The following is a 15,529-nucleotide window of genomic DNA, read 5'->3' on the forward strand; positions in this document are numbered from 1 at the left end:
ACTGACTTCATTATCTAGTTCCTTACAGGCTTTTGTTACTACCTCCTTTCTGTCAACTGACCTCAATTGGTTCCCATCCCCCTGCCACATTAGTTTAAACCCTCCCCAACAGCGTTAGCAAAAGAGTGGGGGGAGAGCGAGAGACAGAGAGAGAAACATAGAGAGAAAGAGTGAGTGGGGGGGAGGGGGAGAGAGAGAGAGAAACAGAGAGAGAGTGGGGAGAGAGAGTGACAGAGTGAGAGAGAAACAGAGAGACAGTGGGGGGAGAGAAAGAGTGACAGAGAGAGAGAGAGAGAGACAGAGAGAAATAGAGAGAAAGAGTGGGGGGAGAGAGAGAGTGACAGAGAGAGAGAGAATGGGGGAGAGAGAGGGTGGGGATGGAGAGAGAGACAGAGGGAGGGGGAGAGAGGGAGAGACTTGCGGGGGGTGGGGGTAGAGACAGGGAGGGAGAGAGAGATAGAGAGTGTGGGGGGAGAGAGAGATAGGGAGCGGGGGAGAGGGTAAGGGGGAGTGACTTGGGGAGAGAGAGAGAGACAGAGGGGAGAGATGGAGGGGGATAGAGAGAGATGGAGGGGGATAGAGAGAGAAAGGGCGGAGAGAGAGAGGGGTGAGAGAGAGATTGTGGGAGAGAAAGAGGGGGAGAGAGGCAGAGAGAGATTAGGGGAACAGAGAGTGGGTGTGAGAGATAGAGAGAGACAGAGAGAGAGTGGGGAGAGAAAGAGGGAGAGGGGTGAGAGAGGGGGTAGAGAGTGAGAGAGAGATAGGGAGGGAGAGAGACAGTAGGGGGGAGAGAGAGAGAGCGAGGGGTAGAGAGCGAGTGGGGGGGGTAGAGACAGAGACTGGGGGGAGAGAGATGGTGGGGATGGAGAGAGAGACAGAGGGAGGGGGAGAGACTTGGGGGGGGCAGAGAGAGAGGGAGGGGGGAGAAAGAGAGACAGAGAGAGGGGGAGAAAGAGAGACGGGGAGGAGAGATGGGGAGAGAGAGGAGGGGGGAGAGAGACCGAGACAGAGAGAGGGGAGAGAGAGAGTCAGAGGGAGAATTGGGGGGGGGGGGGGGTGGAGAGAGAGAGGGAGAGGGAATTGGTGTAGGAGAGTGGGGTGAGGGTTTGGGTGAGAGTGGGGGAAGGGTACTTTAGGGTGAGGCAGCAGTGAGGACACAGTGTGTATAGAGTGAGTCGAAGTGAGGTTGACTGTGTAAAAGCTGGTGATTTACCTTTGCTCTGTTTTAGGTGGGAGTGAGCCGTATAGGAGGCCTGGGGGATCGTTACCTGCTTATCTGTTCAGAGCTGAAACAAACCTCCAACCCTTACATTCTGCAAGTGGCTCATCAGACTGACCAGCTCCCACGAGGGTCAGTCTGCACAATATTTACCTCAACCAAAAGTAGCAAACTTGCAAGTAATGCTAATAGTGAAAACTTTTATTAATGTGTTAAGAGTAAGAGAATGACGAAGGGAGATGGGGCCCATTAAAGACCGATAGGGGAGATACTGTAATGGAGAAGAAGGTAATGGCTGATCTATTAAACAAGTACTTTGTATCTGATCACAGTGGAGGAAGAGGATAACTTTGATTACTCTAGGTCAAGTCGGCATAAGAAGGGAGGAAGTGTTGGGTATTCCAAAGGGCATTAAGGTGGACAAGTCCCCAGGTCCGGATGGGATCTATCCCAGGTTACTGAGGGAAGCGAGAGAGGAAATAGCTGGGGCCTTAACAGATATCTTTGCAGCATCCTTAAACACGGGTGAGGTCCCGGAGGACTGGAGAATTGCTAATGTTGTCCCCTTGTTTAAGAAGGGTAGCAGGGATAATCCAGGTAATTATAGACCGGTGAGCCTGACGTCAGTGGTAGGGAAGCTGCTGGAGAAGATACTGAGGGATAGGATCTATTCCCATTTGGAAGAAAATGGGCTCATCAGTGATAGGCAACATGGTTTTGTGCAGGGAAGGTCATGTCTTACCAACTTAATAGAATTCTTTGAGGAAGTGACAAAGTTGATTGATGAGGGAAGGGCTGTCGATGTCATATACATGGACTTCAGTAAGGCGTTTGATAAGGTTCCCCATGGCAGGCTGATGGAGAAAGTGAAGGCGCTTGGGGTCCAAGGTGTACTAGCTAGATGGATAAAGAACTGGCTGGGCAACAGGAGACAGAGAGTAGCAGTAGAGGGGAGTTTCTCAAAATGGAGACGTGTGACCAGTGGTGTTCCACAGGGATCCGTGCTGGGACCACTGTTGTTTGTGATATACATTAATGATTTGGAGGAAAGTATAGGTGGACTGATTAGCAAGTTTGCAGACGACACTAAGATTGGTGGAGTAGCAGATAGTGAAGGGGACTGTCAGAGAATACAGCAGAATATAGATAGATTAGAGAGTTGGGCAGAGAAATGGCAGATGGAGTTCAATCAGGGCAAATGCGAGGTGATGCATTTTGGAAGATCCAATTCAAGAGTGAACTATACAGTAAATGGAAAAGTCCTGGGGAAAATTGATGTCCAGAGAGATTTGGGTGTTCAGGTCCACTGTTCCCTGAAGGTGGCAACGCAGGTAACTAGAGTGGTCAAGAAGGCATACGGCACGCTTTCCTTCATCGGACGGGGCATTGAGTACAAGAGTTGGCAGGTCATGTTACAGTTGTATAGGACTTTGGTTCGGCCACATTTGGAATACTGCGTACAGTTCTGGTCGCCACATTATCAAAAGGATGTGGATGCTTTGGAGAGGGTGCAGAGGAGGTTCACCAAGATGTTGCCTGGTATGGAGGGCGCTAGCTATGAAGAGAGGTTGAGTCGATTAGGATTATTTTCATTAGAAAGACGGAGGTTGAGGGGGGACCTGATTGAGGTGTACAAAATCATGAGAGGTATAGACAGGGTGGACAGCAAGAGGCTTTTTCCCAGAGTGGGGGTTTCAATTACTAGAGGACACGAGTTCAAAGTGAAAGGGGAAATGTTTAGGGGGGATATGCGTGGAAAGTTCTTTACGCAGAGGGTGGTGGGCACCTGGAACGCGTTGCCAGCGGAGGTGGTCGACGCGGGCACGATGGAGTCTTTTAAGATGTATCTAGACAGATACATGAATGGGCAGGAAGAAAAGAGATACAGAACCTTAGAAAATAGGCGACATGTTTAGAGAGAGGATCTGGATCGGCGCAGGCTTGGAGGGCCGAAGGGCCTGTTCCTGTGCTGTAATTATCTTTGTTCTTTGTTCTTTGATAAAATACCAGTGATAGAATCATAGAAACTTACTGTGCAGAAGGAGGCCATTCAGCCCATCATGCCTGTGCTGGCTCTTTGAAAGAACAGTCATGCTTTGTTCCACATCCCTGTTTTCTTTCCATAAATAATTTTTATAGGAAATTAGGAAGATAGGAACAGGAGTAGGCCATTCAGCCCCTCGAGCCTGTCCCGCCATTCAATGAGATCATGGCTGATCCGCGGCCTAACTTCATCTACCTGCCTTTGGCCCATATCCCTTAATATCTTTGCTTAACAAAAATCTACCTATCTCAGATTTCAAATTAACAACTGTTCTAGCTTCAATTGCTGTTTGTGGGAGAGAGTTCCAAACCTCTACCACCCTTTGCGTGAAGAAGTGCTTCCTAACAACTCTCCTGAACGGTCTGGTCCTAATTTTTAGACTATGCCCCCTAGTTTTAGAATCTCCAACCAGTGGAAATAGTTTATCTTTATCTAGCCTGTCTTTTCCTGTTAATATCTTGAAGATTTCGATCAGATCACCCCTTAACCTTCTAAATTCTAGCGAAAACAGGTCTAATTTGTGTAATCTCTCCTCGTAACTTAACCCCTGTAGTCCAGGTATCATTCTTGTAAACCTACGTTGCACTCCCTCCAAGACCAATATATCCTTCCTAAGGTGTGGTGCCCAGAACTGCTCACTGTACTCCAAGTGGTTTTTAAAGTGATTCAGACAGTTACTTGAGAATGGGAAACTTACAGCGTCATTTCAAATCAGAGGCAAAATATCTTGAGCAGGGATCAGCTTCCACATCTTTACAGGTCGAGTGTTCCAGATCCCAACATTCTGAAACATTCTCCTCATCTCCCCTCGAGATCTTTTGCCAATGATTTTAAATTAATGACCACTGGTTATTGTCTCACTCACCAGAGGGAACAGCCTTTCTCTAGCTACTCGATCAAACCTCTTGTCTCTCTAAAAACTCGATTAAGTCACCTCCTAACCTTCTCTGTTCCAAGGTGAACAGTCTAATTTTTCCAAACTTTCCTCATAACTGAAGTCCCTCATTCCTGATAACATCCGAGTAAACCTCCTCTGTACCCTTCCTAAATTCTTTCCACCTTTCCTAAAGTGTGGAGACCAGAATATGCAACAATTCAAGAAGGCAGCTCACCACCATCTTCTCAAGGGCAATTAGGGATGGGCAATAAATGCTGGCCTAGCCAGTGACACCCACATCCCATGAAATGAATAAATAAAAAACAAGAATTATCCACAATATTCCAGCTAAGGCCTAACCAGTGATTTATAAAGTTCTAGCATGATCTCTGGTTTTATTATGTATTCCTAGTTTTATACATGTAATGACCCATGTGATATTTACCCACCTTATCAACTTTCCCTGCCCCCCTTTAAGAATTTGTGTATGTTGACACCAAGGCCTCTCTGCTCATCTACACTTTACTAAACCATGTTATTTATTGTACATTATCCTTCCATATTAATCCTCCCAAAATATCTCACTTCACACTTCTCTGCATTGAATTCCCATCTATCCATTTCACCGTCCTATCCATGTCATTCTGAAATCTATAACTATCCTCACCACTATCTATTACATCGTCAAGTTTCATATCATCTGCAATCTTTATAATGCTGCTCCCTACACCCGAGTCTAGGTCGTTTATAAAAGTTGAAAAGAGGAATGGGCCCAAAACTGATCCTTGGGGAACATCACAGCAAACCACCTCTCTGAAAAACATCCATTCAATCACCTCCCTGTCTGAAAAACATCCATCCAATCACCTCCCTGTCTGAAAAACATCCATCCAATCACCTCCCTGTCTGAAAAGCATCCATCCAATCACCTCCCTGTCTGAAAAGCATCCATCCAATCACCTCCCTGTCTGAAAAGCATCCATCCAATCACCTCCCTGTCTGAAAAACATCCATCCAATCACCTCTCTGTCTTAAAAACATCCATCCAATCACCTCCCTGTCTGAAAAACATCCATCCAATCACCTCCCTGTCTGAAAAACATCCATCCAATCACCTCCCTTTGCTTCCTGCCACTGAGTCAATTGTGTATCCATATCACCATTTTCACCTTAATTCCATGGGCTTCATCTTCTTAATTAATCTTCTGATGCCTCCTCGGTTTCACTTTGTCAAATGCCTTCCGAAACTCCATATATATAACATCAACCCAACCAACTTGATCAACCCTCCCTGATGCCTCATCAAATAATTCAATCAAGTTAGTTAGACACAATTTTCTTTTCACAAATCCATTATAGCTTTTCTTGATTAACCCATGTGTTTCCAAATGAATGCTTATTTTGTCCCTGATAATGGTTTCCAATAACTTCCCCATCACTAGCCTGTGGTTTCCTGGTTTATCCCTCTCCCCTTTCTTGATGGTATAACATTAGCAACCCTCCAATCCTTCGGCATTACTCCTGTATCCAATGAAGATTGAAAGATTGCGACCAATTCCACAGCTATTTCTACCTTTACTACTTTCAGCAACCTAGGATGCATTCCATCTGGACCAGGTGACGTACCAACTTTCAGTAATGTGCAACTTTTTAGTATGTCTTCTCTATTTGATACCACCCTGTCCATAATGTCCTTCTTCTCAGATTTCCAGCATCTGCAGTATTTTGCTTTTATTTTAGTTAGAAGTAGGGATGTCTGCTGATGATTGCACAGTATTCAGTACCATTCACAACTCCTCAGATACTGAAGCAGTTCTTGCCCACGTGCAATAAGACCTGGACAACATTCAGGTTTGAACTGAAGTAACATTTGCACCAAACAAGTGCCAGGCAATGATCATCCCCAACAAGAGAGAATCTAACCATCTCCCCTTGACATGCAATGACATTATCATTACTGAATCCCCCACTATCAACATCCTGGGGGTTACCATTCAGCAGAAACTAAATTGATTGCTGGGATGAGAAGGGAGTAACATGAGAACAGATTGAATAGAATCGGCATCTGTTCCCTGGAATTTAGAAGACTGAGGTGTGATCTCATTGCAGCATATAAGAGTTTGAGAGGGCTTGGCCAGGTAGATGCTGAGAGACTGTTTTCCCTAGCTGGAGAGTCTAGAACAAAGGAATGTAGACTCAGGATATGGGGTCAGCAATTTAGGATTGAGATGAGGGGAATTTTCTTCACAGGGGCGTTGTGAATCTTTGGAATTCTCTACCCCAGAGAGCTGTGAATTTTTAAAAATTCATTCATGGAATGTGGGCGTCGCTGGCCAGGCCAGCATTTATTGCCCATCCCTAATTGCCCTTGAGAAGGTGGTGGTGAGCTGCCTTCTTGAACCGCTGCAATCCATGTGGGGTAGGTACACCCACAGTGCTGTTAGGAAAGGTGTTCCAGGATTTTGACCCAGCGACAGTGAAGGAACGGTGATATAGTTCCAAGTCAGGATGGTCTGTGGCTTGGAGGGGAACTTGCAGGTGGTGATGTTCCCTTGCATTTGCTGCCCTTGTTCTTCTAGATAGTAGAGGTCGCAGGTTTGGAAGGTGCTGTCTAAGGAGCCTTGGTGCATTGCTGCAGTGCATCTTGTAGATGGTACACACTGCTGCCACTGGATCTCACAGAATTTTATAGGTTTCTATGAGATCCCCCCTCACTTTTCTGAACTCCAGCGAATATAATCCTAACCGACTCAATCTCTCCTCATACGTCAGTCCTGCCATCCCAGGAATCAGTCTGGTAAAGCTTTGCTGCACTCCCTCTATAGCAATAATGTCCTTCCTCAGATAAGGAGACCAAAACTGCACACAATATTCCAGGTGTGGCCTCACCAAGGCCCTGTATAATTGCAGCAAGACATCCCTGCTCCTGTACTCGAATCTTCTCGCTATGAAGGCCAACATATCATTTGCCTTTTTAACAAGCTGTTGCACCTGCATGCTTACCTTCAGCGACTGGTGTACGAGAACACCCAGGTCTCGTTACATATTCCCCTCTCTCAGTTTATAGCCATTCAGATAATAATCTGCCTTCTTGTTTTTGCTACCAAAGTGGATAACCTCACATTTATCCACATTATACTGCATCTGCCATGCATTTGCCCACTCATTCAACTTGTCCAAATCACCCTGAAGCTTCTCTGCATCCTCCTCACAACTCACCCTCCCACCCAGTTTTGTGTCATCTGCAAATTTGGAGATATTACATTTAGTTCCCTCCTCTAAATTGTTAATGTATATTGTGAATAGCTGGGGTCCTAGCACCGATCCCTGCGGTACCCCACTAGTCACTGCCTGCCATTCGGAAAAAGACACATTTATCCCTGCTCTTTGTATCCTGTCTGCCAACCAATTTTCTATCCATCGCAATACTCTACCCCCAATCCCAAGTGCTTTAATTTTACATGCTGATCTCTTATGTGGGACTTTGTCGAAAGCCTTTGAAAGTCCAAATAAACCACATCCACTGGCTCCCCTTCATCAACTCTACTAGTTACATCCTCGAAGAATTCTAGTAGATTTGTGAAGCGTGATTTCCTTTTCGTAAATCCATGCTGGCTCTGCCCGATTCTACAACTGTTCTCGAAGTACTCTGCTATAAAATCTTTGATGATGGGCTCTAGAATTTTCCCCATGACCGACGTCAGGCTGATTGGTCTATAATTGCAGCTTTGATAGTAACGGAGGTGCGTGAGCGGGCTTACAGCTGTGAAGTCAATTTCTGTGTAAGTTTAAAAGTGAATTCCCTTTTGTTTTCGGAGGACCAGGGGACTGCTGGGTAAGTAAAAAGTATATATTTGTGTGGTGGCTGTACCCGAGACACTACGCGTGTAGTGTCTCCCACCCACCCTCCTCCTCTAACCAAAAAAAAAGGACTCTGGTGTGTTGATAAGGTAAGCTTTTTATTTAGGAAGTTCTGTCCGTTGGATTGCTAACCTAACAAGTTTTGACTTTTTGTTTTTGGTTTTTCAGTAGATTTGTTGGGAATTTGGAATAGTGGGAATGGAGGGAAAGGCAGTTGTATGTTCCTCCTGCAGAATGTGGGAGGTAAGGGTCGCCAAGAGTGTCCCTGCTGACTGCATCTGTGGGAAGTGCACCCAACTCCAGCTCCTCGAGAACCGCGTTAGGGAACTGGAGCTGGAGCTGGATGAACTTCGGATCATTCGGGAGGCGGAGGAGGTTATTGAGAGGAGTTATGGGGAGGTAGTCACACCTCAGGTAAAAGAAGTAGGTAGATGGGTTACCGTCAGGGGAAGGAGAGGGAACCAGCAGGCAGTGCAGGGATCCCCTGTGGCCGTTTCCCTCAACAACAGGTATACCGTTTTGGATACTGTTGCGGGGGACGACTTACCAGGGGTAAGCAATGGGGTACAGGTATCTGGCACAGAGTCTGTCCCTGTTGCTCAGAAGGGAAGGGGGAAGAGGAGCAGAACATTAGTCATTGGGGACTCCATAGTTAGGGGAACAGATAGGAGGTTCTGTGGGAACGAGAGAGACTCACGGTTGGTATGTTGCCTCCCAGGTGCCAGGGTTCGTGATGTCTCGGATCGTGTTTTTGGGATCCTTAAGGGGGAGGGGGAGCAGCCCCAAGTCGTGGTCCACATAGGCACCAACGACATAGGTAGGAAGAGAGATGGGGATTTAAGACAGAAATTCAGGGAGCTAGGGTGGAAGCTTAGAGCGAGAACAAACAGAGTTGTTATCTCTGGGTTGTTGCCCGTGCCACGTGATAGCGAAGCGAGGAATAGGGAGAGAGAGGAGTTGAACACGTGGCTGCAGGGATGGTGCAGGAGGGAGGGTTTTGGTTTCCTGGATAATTGGGGCTCTTTCTGGGGTAGGTGGGACCTCTACAAACAGGATGGTCTTCACCTGAACCAGAGGGGTACCAATATCCTGGGGGGGAGATTTGCTAGTGCTCTTCGGGGGGTTTAAACTAATTCAGCAGGGGAATGGGAACCTAAATTGTAGTGCCAGTGTACAGGATGTTGAGAGTAGTGAGGTCAGGGATATGGTTACAAGGACGCAAGAGGGCACTGGCAAGCAAGAACCTGGTTTAAAGTGTGTCTACTTCAACGCCAGGAGCATCCGGAATAAGGTGGGTGAGCTTGCAGCATGGGTTGGTACCTGGGATCTCGATGTAGTGGCCATTTCGGAGACATGGGTAGAGCAGGGACAGGAATGGATGTTGCAGATTCCGGGATTTAGATGTTTCAGTAAGAACAGAGAAGATGGTAAAAGAGGGGGGGGTGTGGCATTGTTAATCAAGGAGAGTATTACAGCGACAGAAAGGACGTTTGAGGACTCGTCTACTGAGGTAGTATGGGCCGAGGTTAGAAACAGGAGAAGTGAGGTTACCCTGTTGGGAGTCTTTTATAGACCTCCAAATAGTTCCAGAGATGTAGAGGAAAGGATAGCGAAGATGATTCTCGACAGGGGCGAGAGTAACAGGGTAGTTGTTATGGGGGACTTTAACTTTCCAAATATCGACTGGAAATACTATAGTTCGAGTACTTTAGATGGGTCAGTTTTTGTCCAGTGTGTGCAGGAGGGTTTTCTGACACAGTATGTAGACAGGCCAACCAGGGGCGATGCCACATTGGATTTGGTACTGGGTAATAAACCCGGCCAGGTGTTAGATTTAGATGTAGGTGAGCACTTTGGTGATAGTGATCACAATTCGGTTAGGTTTACCTTAGCGATGGGCAGGGACAGGTATATACCGCAGGGCAAGAATTATAGCTGGGGGAAAGGAAATTATGATGCGATTAGGCAAGATTTAGGATGCGTAGGATGGGGAAGGAAACTGCAGGGGATGGGAACAATCGAAATGTGGAGCTTATTCAAGGAGCAGCTACTGCGTGTCCTTGATAAGTATGTACCTGTCAGGCAGGGAGGAAGTTGTCGTGCGAGGGAGCCGTGGTTTACTAAAGAAGTTGAAGCGCTTGTCAAGAGGAAGAAGGCGGCTTATGTTAGGATGAGACGTGAAGGCTCAGTTAGGGTGCTTGAGAGTTACAAGCTAGCCAGGAAGGATCTAAAGGGAGAGCTAAGAAGAGCAAGGAGAGGACACGAGAAGTCATTGGTGGATCGGATCAGGGAAAACCCTAAGGCTTTCTATAGGTATATCAGGAATAAAAGAATGACTAGAGTTAGATTAGGGCCAATCAAGGATAGTAGTGGGAAGTTGTGTGTGGAATCAGAGGAGATAGGGGAAGTGTTAAATGAATATTTTGCGTCAGTATTTACAGTAGAGAAAGAAAATGTTGTTGAGAATACTGAGATTCAGGCTACTAGGCTAGATGGGATTGAGGTTCACAAGGAGGAGGTGTTAGCAATTTTGGAAAGTGTGCAAATAGATAAGTCCCCTGGGCCAGATGGGATTTATCCTAGGATTCTCTGGGAAGCTAGGGAGGAGATTGCAGAGCCTTTGTCCTTGATCTTTATGTCGTCATTGTCGACAGGGATAGTGCCGGAAGACTGGAGGATAGCAAATGTTGTCCCCTTGTTCAAGAAGGGGAGTAGAGACAGCCCTGGTAATTATAGACCTGTGAGCCTTACTTCGGTTGTGGGTAAAATGTTGGAAAAGGTTATAAGAGACAGGATTTATAATCATCTTGAAAAGAATAAGTTCATTAGAGATAGTCAGCACGGTTTTGTGACGGGTAGGTCGTGCCTCACAAAGCTTATTGAGTTTTTCGAGAAGGTGACCAAACAGGTGGATGAGGGTAAAGCAGTGGATGTGGTGTATATGGATTTCAGTAAGGCGTTTGATAAGGTTCCCCACGGTAGGCTATTGCAGAAAATACGGAAGTATGGGATTGAAGGTGATTTAGAGCTTTGGATCAGAAATTGGCTAGCTGAAAGAAGACAGAGGGTGGTGGTTGATGGCAAATGTTCATCCTGGAGTTTAGTTACTAGTGGTGTACCGCAAGGATCTGTTTTGGGGCCACTGCTGTTTGTCATTTTTATAAATGACCTGGAAGAGGGTGTAGAAGGGTGGGTTAGTAAATTTGCAGATGACACTAAGGTCGGTGGAGTTGTGGATAGTGCCGAAGGATGTTGTAGGGTACAGAGGGACATAGATAGGCTGCAGAGCTGGGCTGAGAGATGGCAAATGGAGTTTAATGCGGAAAAGTGTGAGGTGATTCACTTTGGAAGGAGTAACAGGAATGCAGAGTACTGGGTTAATGGGAAGATTCTTGGTAGTGTAGATGAACAGAGAGATCTTGGTGTCCAGGTACATAAATCCCTGAAAGTTGCTACCCAGGTTAATAGGGCTGTTAAGAAGGCATATGGTGTGTTAGCTTTTATTAGTAGGGGGATCGAGTTTCGGAGCCACGAGGTCATGCTGCAGCTGTACAAAACTCTGGTGAGACCGCACCTGGAGTATTGCGTGCAGTTCTGGTCACCGCATTATTGGAAGGATGTGGAAGCTATGGAAAGGGTGCAGAGGAGATTTACTAGGATGTTGCCTGGTATGGAGGGAAGGTCTTACGAGGAAAGGCTGAGGGACTTGAGGTTGTTTTCGTTGGAGAGAAGGAGGAGGAGAGGTGACTTAATAGAGACATATAAGATAATCAGAGGGTTAGATAGGGTGGATAGTGAGCGTCTTTTTCCTCGGATGGTGATGGCAAACACGAGGGGACATAGCTTCAAGTTGAGGGGTGATAGATATAGGACAGATGTGAGAGGTAGTTTCTTTACTCAGAGAGTAGTAAGGGCGTGGAACGCCCTGCCTGCAGCAGTAGTAGATTTGCCAACTTTCAGGGCATTTAAGTGGTCATTGGATAGACATATGGATGAAAATGGAATAGTGTAGGTCAGATGGTTTCACAGGTCGGTGCAACATCGAGGGCCGAAGGGCCTGTACTGCGCTGTAATGTTCTAATTCTAATTCTAATTCCCTGCTTTCTCTCTACCTCCCTTTTTAAATAGTGGGGTTACATTAGCTACCCTCCAATCTGTAGGCATCTAAGTCTTTAAATTCTTGGAAGATGACCACCAATGCATCCACTATTTCTGAGGCCACTTCCTTAAGTACTCTGGGATGTAGATCATTAGGCCCTGGGGATTTATCGGCCTTCAATCCCATCAATTTCCCCAACACCATTTCTCTACTAATACTGATTTCCTTCAGTTCCTCTCTCTCACTAAACCCTGTGCTCCCCAACATTTCTGGTATGATATTTGTGTCCTCCTTTGTGAAGACAGAACCAAAGTATGCATTTAGTTGGTCAGCCATTCTTTGTTCCCCATAATAAATTCCCCTGTTTCTCTTCACATACCGATAGAAACTTTTACAGTCAGTTTTTATGTTCCCTGCAAGCTTGCTCTCATACTCTATTTTCCCCTTCTTAATCAATCCCTTGGTCCTCTTTGTTGAATTCTAAACTGCTCCCAATCCTCAGGTCTGTTGTTTTTTATGGCGAATTTGTATGCCTCTTCCTTGGATCTAATGCTATCTCTAAGTTCCCTTGTAAGCCATGGTTTGGCTACCTTTCCCGTTTTACTTTTGCGCCAGACAGGAATAAACAATTGTTGCAGTTCATTCATGTGCTCTTTAAATGTTTGCCATTGCCTATCCACCGTCATCCCTTTAAGTAACGTTTCCCAATCCATCATAGCCAACTCGCGCCTCATACCTTCATAGTTTCCTTTACTAAGATTCAGGACCCTCGTCTCAGAATCAACCACATCACTCTCCATCTTGATATTTTTTTATTCATTCATGGGATGTGGGCGTTGCTGGCCAGGCCAGCATTTATTGCCCATCCCTAATTGAGAAGGTGGTGGTGAGCTGCCTTCTTGAACCGCTGCAGTCCATGTGAGGTAGGTACACCCACAGTGCTGTTAGGAAGGGAGTTCCAGGATTTTGACCCAGCAACAGTGAAGGAACGGCGATATAGTTCCAAGTCAAGATGGTGTGTGACTTGGAGGGGAACTTGCAGGTGGTGGTGTTCCCATGCATTTGCTGCCCTTGTCCTTCTAGTTGGTAGAGGTCGTGGGTTTGGAAGATGCTGTCTAAGGAGACTTGGTGCATTGATGCAGAGCATCTTGTAGATGGTACACACTGCTGCCACTGTGCGTCGGTGGTGGAGGGAGTGAATTTTTTTGGATGGGTGCCAATCAAGCGGGCTGCTTTGTCCTGGGTGGTGTCGAGCTTCTTGAGTGTTGTTGGAGCTGCACCCATCCAGGCAAGTGGAGAGTATTCCATCACACTCCTGACTTGTGCCTTGTAGATGGTGGACAGGCTTTGGGGAGTCAGGAGGTGAGTTACTGAGGATAACAAGGGCACAGAATGTACTCTGGATGGGGAACTTCAATGTCCATTACTAAGAGTGGTTCGGTATCACCACTACTGACTGAGTTGGCCGAGTCCTAGAGAGAGTATCAACAAGAGGGGGAAACGAATTGACAGTTACAAATCTATCTGTTGCAAATCTGTCCATGACAGTATTAGTAGGAGTAACCACTGCAAAGCCCTTGTGGAGACGTTTATCTGCAAACTGAGGACATCCTCTATTGTGTTGTGTGCACTACCACCATGCTAAATGGGATAGATTCAGACCAGATCCAGTAACTGAAAACTGGGCATCTGGCAGCAGCAGAATTGTACAGGGTGTTTATAAAGCCCTTATGCAGCTATAAACTTTAATCGAAACAGACTGTAAATGTCATATGAAAGTATAATTTTCAATTTTGTTTAATGCTAACGTATGGGCTTCACTTCTAGCCATAATGCACAGTTTATCTGTTGCCATTTTAATATGTTTCAGCACCTGAAACATAACATCGACACTGCATTAACATTCACAGTAAAATAACTTCATGAAATATGCTTTCATATGCTCTTTATTTTGCTTCTATCCTGTGTACATCCAAATTTATGAAAACTTAAAAAGTTGTGCAAGGATTTGTAAACATCCTGCACAACCACAATCTGTAATCTCATGGCCTGGCATATCCCTCACTCTACGATTACCAAGTAATTCAACTCCTAACTCTTGAGTCTCTCCAACATTTAAAAGGCACAAGTCAGGAGTGTGATGGAATACTCTCCACTTGCCTGGATGAGTGTGGCTCCAACAACAATCAAGAAGCTTGACACCATCCAGGACAAAGCAGCCCGCTTGATGGGCGCCACATCCTCCACCAACACACAGTGGCAGCAGTGTGTACAATATACAAAATGCACTGCAGCAACTCACCAAGGCTTCTTCGACAGCACCTTCCAAACCTACAACCTCTACCACCTAGGGAACCCGGGTAGTAGATACATGGAAACTCCACCACCTGCAAGTTCTGCGCCAGGCCACACACCATCCTGACTTGGAACTATATCGCCGTTCTTTCAGTGTTGCTGGGTAAAAATCCTGGAACTCCCTCCCTAACAGCTCTGTGGATGCAGCGGTTTGTTTTGACCAAGGCGGGAGAAATGCAATACTAAATCAGTCCCACTTCTCCACAGGTCACAGCATACCAATAAATTTTCCCACCTACCGCAGAATAGCCAAATTAAACACTCCATTTGTCCCCCAGAAGAAAGCACATATAGTCATAGAGTTATACAGCATAGAAACAGCCCTTCGGCCCATCATATCTGTGCCGGCCATCAAGCACCTAACGATTCTAATCCCATTTTCCAGCACTTGGCCCATAGCCTTGTATGCTACGGCATTTCAAGTGATCATCTTAAATGTGAGGGTTCCTGCCTCTACCACCACTTCAGGCAGTGTGTTCCAGATTCCAACCACCCTCTGGGTGAAAAAACTTTTCCTCAAATCCCCTCTAAACCTCTTGCCCCTTACGTCAGTGGTAGGGAAGCTGCTGGAGAAGATACTGAGGGATAGGATCTATTCCCATTTGGAAGAAAATGGGCTTATCAGTGATAGGCAACATGGTTTTGTGCAGGGAAGGTCATGTCTTACCAACTTAATAGAATTCTTTGAGGAAGTGACAAAGTTGATTGATGAGGGAAGGGCTGTCGATGTCATATACATAGACTTCAGTAAGGCGTTTGATAAGGTTCCCCATGGCAGGCTGATGGAGAAAGTGAAGGCGCATGGGGTCCAAGGTGTACTAGCTAGATGGATAAAGAACTGGCTGGGCAACAGGAGACAGAGAGTAGCAGTAGAAGGGAGTTTCTCAAAATGGAGACGTGTGACCAGTGGTGTTCCACAGGGATCCGTGCTGGGACCACTGTTGTTTGTGATATACATAAATGATTTGGAGGAAAGTATAGGTGGTCTGATTAGCAAGTTTGCAGACGACACTAAGATTGGTGGAGTAGCAGATAGTGAAGGGGACTGTCAGAGAATACAGCAGAATATAGATA

General features: G+C 46.0%; 1 protein-coding gene across 2 annotated transcripts in view; it reads left to right on the plus strand.

Moving 5' to 3' along the window:
• Window positions 1-1,233: 1,233 nt before the first annotated feature.
• lrrc34 (leucine rich repeat containing 34) overlaps window positions 1,234-15,529 on the plus strand; it is a 187,769-nt gene continuing 173,473 nt past the window's right edge. For both annotated transcript variants that reach the window (XM_068041610.1, XM_068041612.1), the window contains exon 1: window positions 1,234-1,351. The gene's annotated coding sequence lies outside the window, so the exon portion shown is untranslated. The remainder of the gene's footprint in view (window positions 1,352-15,529) is intronic.

Source organism: Heterodontus francisci, chromosome 11 (genome assembly GCF_036365525.1).
Source record: "Heterodontus francisci isolate sHetFra1 chromosome 11, sHetFra1.hap1, whole genome shotgun sequence".
NCBI lineage: Eukaryota > Metazoa > Chordata > Chondrichthyes > Heterodontiformes > Heterodontidae > Heterodontus > Heterodontus francisci.